The sequence below is a fragment of the Arachis ipaensis genome, chromosome B10 (genome assembly GCF_000816755.2).
Source record: "Arachis ipaensis cultivar K30076 chromosome B10, Araip1.1, whole genome shotgun sequence".
NCBI lineage: Eukaryota > Viridiplantae > Streptophyta > Magnoliopsida > Fabales > Fabaceae > Arachis > Arachis ipaensis.
The window spans coordinates 71,201,382-71,208,364 of NC_029794.2; the positions used below are offsets into that span (position 1 = coordinate 71,201,382).

Below are 6,983 nucleotides of genomic sequence, written 5' to 3' on the forward strand. Positions count from 1 at the left end.
GCACACCCCTGTGAGTTTTTGAACCTGTGCGCACGCACAGCCTTGTGCATATGCACACGCAGGGGAAGGTGATGTTGGGATTTTTGCCAGTAAAGAATGTCATAAAAACAGTCGCGTTGTAGATATAGTCTCTAAACCGACAGAAATCCCTTCGTACAAACGTTTTGGTTGTCACAAGTAACAAACCCCTTTTAAAATTGATAACCGAGTATTTAACCTCGGGTCGTCTTCTCAAGGAATTGCAGGGAGGTATGTTCTTATTATTGGTTATGGAGATTGTAAATTTGGGGGTTTGAGAAATTTGGAGTTTGGGCAATGTGCACAGTTATATTTAAATGACAAGTAAAATAAATTAACAATAATAAAATCTCTTGGCAAGGTATGGAGAACTAGAGGTCCTATCCTAGTTATCCTTATCAATTGTGATGAGAATTGGATTCTTCCCCCCACCTTATTAACCTCTATCTATGAAGGTAAGTTAAGTGGATGAATTAATTCTTGAAGAATTCCAATTCTCAATCAACAATGAGTTTGATAACTCAAGAGTTACCAATTTTTAACCAAAGCCAAAAGGAAGAAAATATGTAAGTTAAATTGAGAGTACTTATAAATAAAGCAAAGCAGAATTAAATCTGAAATTACCTCGAATTGCATTAATAATAGAAGATCAATCTAAACATAAAGAGTTCATAAATTAAATTGAGAAAATAAATAAAAATAAAGAACCTGGGATTGAGAGTCACTCCTAAAACTAAGAGAAATCCTAAATCCTAATCCTAAGAGAGAGGAGAGAACCTCTCTCTCTAAAAACTACATCTACTCCTAAAATTATGAATTATGAGAGTCTCCTATGAATGGATGCATTCCCTCACTTTATAGCCTCTAATCTGTGTTTTCTGGGCCGCAAACTGGGTCAAAAACAGTCCAGAATTCGCTGGGTTCGAATTTTGCCACGCTGGATTTCCGTCATTGCGACGCGGCCGTATGGATCACGCGATCGCATCGCCTAGCGTCAGGGGAACTATAGCATATTATATATCAAATCGAAGCCCCGGACGTTAGCTTTCCAACGCAACTGGAACTGCGTCGTTTGGACTTTTGTAGCTAAAGTTATAGCCATTTGAGTGCAGAGAGGTCAAGTTGGACAGCTTAGCAACTTCTTCATCTTCTTGTATTCCTTCCACTTTTGCATGCTTCCTTTCCATCCTCCAAGCCATCCTTGCCTTATAATATCTGAAAACACTTAACACACATATCAAGGCATCTAATGGTAATAAGAGAGGATTAATAATAAGCAAATATAAGATCAAAGAAGCATGTTTTCAATCATAGCACATAATCAGGAAGGAAATATAAAACCATGCAAATAGTATGAATAAGTGGGTAAAGAGTTGATAAAATCCACTCAATTGAGCACAAGATAAACCATGAAATAGTGGTTTATCAGAAGGCTTGTTGTTGAGAGTGCTAGCACGACCCGTGCGCACACACAACCAACAAGGTTTTGCAAGCTGTGCGCATCCACAGCCCTGTGCACACGCACACGTTGTAAGGTGCATTCTATTGAGGGCGTTCGCACGCCTTGTGTGAGCGAACAGAATTAGAAAATTTTACACTGTGCGTACGCACACATTTTAAAAATCCTCCTGGGTGTGTGCACGCATACCCCTGTGCGTATGCACATGCCCTGTTTTTCAACTAAATTCTTGATTTTAACTGTTTCTCCTTTCCAACAAGCTTGTAAACTTTGTGACACTTATTTAAGACTCTTTGGCTTATTTTCAGGTATCAAAACATAGGAAAAGGTCCTAGGAGATTTATTTTGGTTATACCTTGAAAAGTTAGAGAACGGAGGCTTAGGTTTCTGGTGTACTGAGGATGGGTTTGGTGGAGTGAGAAGGGAGAAAGATATATGAATTGAGAACTGATGAACTAATGAGTTCGGAAAGGAAATTGTGAATTGACAGTGGTTGAGATGAGTCGAGGACTCGGAGTTTGAAATGAGGAATTATTGATATAATGAAATAATAAATTTTTCAAAACCACTGATGTAACATTTTTAAATTGAGATTATTGAGACGCTATGCGCCCGGCAGGGACGGCGGTTGGATCCCGCCTGTCGAGGTAGCGACGGCGGCGTAAAGGCGGTGGTTCGTCCCACTTGCGTTGACATGTAAGGTCCGTGGCAAGAGTATCCCGCTCGCATCCCTTCGGATCACTAGAGTGTGCAGGCACAAAATCCTGGACGGTATTCCAAGCACCATATCTCCGGGGTTCCCATTATGATTCCGAAGGGCGACATCTCCATGGAGATGTGTCGGGTTGGCAGTTAAACCGACAATGTGATATCATAGTCACTAGGACAGGCATTCATCATATGCATCTTCTATCTGTTTGTTTGCTTTTCCGACTTGTAATTGCTTACCTATTTGTATAACATGCCTAATTGCCTATTTGAATTACTTGATATATATGCATATACTTGTGTTTTACTTACATTGAAATTAATTGTGCTTTCTACTAGGATTGAGAAGGTTCGAAAGGCGGTGGCGATGGGATCGCATGGAGGGTAGGTTAGTGAAGGCTGTGGGATAGCGGGGAGTTGTTAGTTAGAAAATCCACTAAGATAGATTACTCATTTTAAATATGTTAAGGTTTTAAGTTATGCTTTACTGTTTTAGTTGTGCTTTAAGATGAATCCTGTGATGGATATGAAGTTCTAGGATTGCCTCTGGCATCTCGGAGTCTTATATCTTACATCACTGGGCACTGTTAACATACTGAGAACCTCCGGTTCTCATACCATATTCTGTTATTGTTTTCAGATACAGGTCACAACCCACCTCGGTGAATTGTTTTGATGGTGACAGAGCGGATGATCCTGGATATATTTTGGAGTCTTTTGGCTTATTTTGTTTATATCTCTCATCTTTTGTATATACTTTTGCATAGAGGCTTATTTGGAGAGAAAAACTTGTATAAGCTGTTTTAACTTTCAGATTTCTGTATTGTCTGTATATAGCTAGCCGGCTTAAACTCCGAGAGCCGCGACTAGATCTTTACATTACTATACTCTCATATTTGTTATATATATATCTCGTGCGTTAAGTTTGTAGCTTCGTGAGTACATTTTGCGCTTTTCAAATCCTATTTTTGAGTTGTATCCTTCATCGGGCTTCTAGAATATATTACTTCTTCTATATATAAATATGTATAAGCTTTAGAATTGACGTAACCATTGATTAATCTTTGCTTTACGACGCGAGGTAAGGCTTAGGCTAATTAGGGTGTTACACACAGGCTTCAAAGGCGGTTTCCAGCGGTAGCAGCAGTGGCGAGGAGCTCCGAACGACAGTGAGCCCAGCAATGCGGCGGCGACGGCAGCTCCGCGACGGTTCCCTCGTGTGCGTTCTATGTTCGTGACTCCAACGGCGGCGTCTGGAAACGGAGAGGACGAACGGCGACGTCGCAAGCAGCAGCTAACACGTATATCCACAATTTGCTACGTAATTATATATTTGGTTTAATTACTCTGTTGGTCCCTATAATTTTTTGCGAAATTTTTAATTAGATCCTTATACTTTTTTTCTTTTAATTATGTCCTTAAACCAATTTTTTGTTTTAATTAGGTCCCTCTTGACAGCAAACATTACAAAAACCGTTAAAAAAAAGTAAATTTACCATTATACCCGTAGTTTATTCTTTACGAATAACCCATTCTCAACCCATTCTCAAGTTCTAATTTTCTTCGCCTTTCCTCTCCTTTCTCCTCCACTGTTCTCCTCATACCTTGTGAACATGGATACAAACCAACTATCTTTAGAAATCTCTAACTAACAAGCAAAGCAAGAAAAACACAAGAACATTGTCTCCATCGTTCACAAGCTCCAACAGAGATATGCACCTCTATTCACAGTCCCAGTCCACTCTCCATCAGAGATATGCGTTCATTGAAACAACCTCTGTTCACTTGTGCGGTTGTTAACAGATAAAAACGGCATCCTTATCTTACCTCTTGTGGCTCCTTGTCTCTCTATCTTGTTAGCTTCGATTCTTCAACACATGTGGAACAATACCGTCAACACTGTCTCCAAAGCCGATTTTTTTGTAACTGGATGTAAGTCGGTAGGAATCTGCATTCCATGAGTGAAATTAGTATGTATAGTTAAAAGCTCAAAATCACTCAATAGATAGTAAAAGTAGCTCAAATAGCTCAAAAGTCAGATTTAACTTTTCAGAATGGAATTACTTGTTGTAGTAGAAGTTTCAAGAACTAAAAACATTGAAAAATATGTACTACAAACTTTAGTAATTCCATAAGCACAATATCAATCTGATTACAAAACCATCGTCAGTTATGGTTACAAAACCATCTGATTGTAAAATAACATCAATCTTGAAAGCAAATCCAGCTTGAGCCTCGTCAACAGCATTATCCAAAATTTCATAAACCTAAGATGCACTCTGGTTCAGTCAGTGAAAACATGGAATTCAATTTTGAAATTAGATGAAAGGGGGAATGGAGGAAGCAAAAACGACGGGAAATTGGAGGAATTCTGATTTTCTTTTTTGGGGGGCTGGGCTCAGCGATAGGGTGAGGCAACATTGGAGAAAGTAGAAACGATGGTGGTGGCTACCGGTGGCAGGAACAACAAAAATGAAGTCAGCAACCACGACAGAGGCATACCGGAGTCGGCGATGGCAGCAGCGACTTTGCAGGCGTCGGAGGCATTGGAAATGACTTCATCGGTGGCAGCAGTGGCGGTCGAGGATGAACGACGGCTTCCAAAATCATGGAGGAGGACATCTACGACAAGCAAAAGGATGGATAGAGTGCCCGAGGAGTTCTTGAGAAACGATGTTCAGCTTTGGAAATGGGGGATTCAGGGAGAGAGAGAGAGAGAGAGAGAGAAAGAGAAAGGGTGGAGAGGGCTATATTGTCATTTTGAAAAAAAAGAAAAGGATTATTTTATAAATTTAATGGTATCTTTAATTTAGGAACGGAATATTCCGTTAATCTAAACGGTTTTACAACGGTAGGGACTTAATTAAAAACTTTAAATTGATTCAGGGACCTAATTAAAAGGAAAAAAAGTATAGGGACCTAATTGAAAATTTGATGAAACTATAGGGACCAACAAAGTAATTAAACCTATATATTTTTGTTAATGAGGTTTGCCTCCACTTTATCTATTAGTGTAATTATTATAAAATAAATAAAGAAAAGGAACAAGATATAATTGAAAAGGATAATGAGGGATGATATTAAGTGTTTTGGAATAACAATTTTGCACTTCATAAAAAATGATAAAATATTACTTTTTATTTTATTTAAAATAAACGTCCATTTTTTAAAATTTAATTTGGTTAAAAGTAAATATTCATTTTAAAAAAAAAGTAGGAAACATTAACTAAAGTTTTCCATTAGTTTATTGAATTAAAAAAAAACTTGAAATTAGGATATTTCTAATTTATATTTCTGTATAATTAGTTTTTAATTTATATTTCTGTGCAATTAACTGAACTTTCTATCTAGCTCATGTCAAACATATAACGTCAATGACATTTTCCTTTCTTCTGGAATATGATTTACTTTTTTCAGTCTTTGTAATGCTAAGACATAAAATATGTTATATAAATTAAGATCATGAATACAATTTGTTGTTGTAGAGGTGTTTAAGTATCTTTTTCTATGTCCATATGGACTAGGCTTTGTTCTTCAAAAAATGGTATGGTATCATGTTTTCAAAACTATCGAAGGTGTTCTATTACTTGAAGTTCAATATATTGAAAATTTTTTTATTTTGTTGTTCTACGGAAGGAGATTTAGCTGATGTGGTTGTGCCCTTTATGGGTGAATCCATTAGTGATAGCACTCTTCTTCTGTTGCTTATTTTGTTAACTATCTTGTTGAAAATGTTATTATAGCTAATAGTAATAATTTTATTAATGTGACAGAGAATGCATCCAATCTGGAGCTGCCTACACTCGCTCTGAGAAGCGACAGGCTGAAGCAGTATAGAGAGCTTTTAAATTGAATGTGCAAGAGGTCACCAAAGAGCTTGAGAACACCACAAGTATGTTCACCATGAATCCTTAGAACTCAAACTATAATAATAATTTGCAAATGCCTGTTTTAATCTAGAGTAACTCGTTTTTTATTTTTTGTTGTCCTTCAATATAAATGAGCTATGCATGTTGATTTTGATTGAAGAAATTATCAAGTTGTTCATTTTTATTAGGAAGTAGTTAAGTCCATATTCAGTTACACATAATACACACTGATGTAGTAGCCATGTCTTGAATTTTTGAAATTGTGTTGATCCCATTGTGCCTGGAAACTTCAACCTGCGGTTCCTAGTTTCAAATCCTGTTTTGGTTGGGGAGAAGGGGTAGATTTTGGGATTTGCAATCAGAAATTGAATGCAACTCTGCTTGTTGATTTTCATTGCAGAGGTGTTTGAGCTGCACATGGAAGAGTTACGCGCAAAGCAAGAAGAAATTGCAAAGCGTGATAATGATATTAAACTCCTGGAAGCTATTATTCGAATGCTTGGAGGAAAAGAATCTAATTCCACATCTATCTAAAAGTCAAGGTGTTTCGTACTCCTTTTTATCATTTCCATATGAATTTTCTATTCTATGATATTATTTCTTAGAAAGCAACAATTTTGCTAAATAGATATATAATATATTAGGTAGAGCCATCATAATTCAATAATTTAGGATATTTATGATGGAGATTTGATGTATCTTTAGCTATATGTTATGTTTAGAATTATAAAACCATGTTATATTTGATACTTTATTTGTATAAGAACTTTTGATTTTCAATAATAAAATATAATATATTATGTTTAATACTTTATTTATGAGTTACGTAATATTTTGTTTATGAGTTATGATTTCTTGTTATTGTAAAATTTTAAACAAAAAATTATTTGTTTAACGTTGTAAAAACGACGGTTGAAACTATCTTTTTA

At 36.5% G+C, this 6,983-nt stretch overlaps 1 long non-coding RNA gene across 1 annotated transcript; it reads left to right on the forward strand.

The window, feature by feature from the left end:
* LOC110267825 lies at nucleotides 5,966-6,491 on the forward strand. Its single transcript, XR_002355761.1, has 2 exons — nucleotides 5,966-6,077; nucleotides 6,455-6,491. It is a non-coding gene; the product is annotated as an uncharacterized LOC110267825 (long non-coding RNA).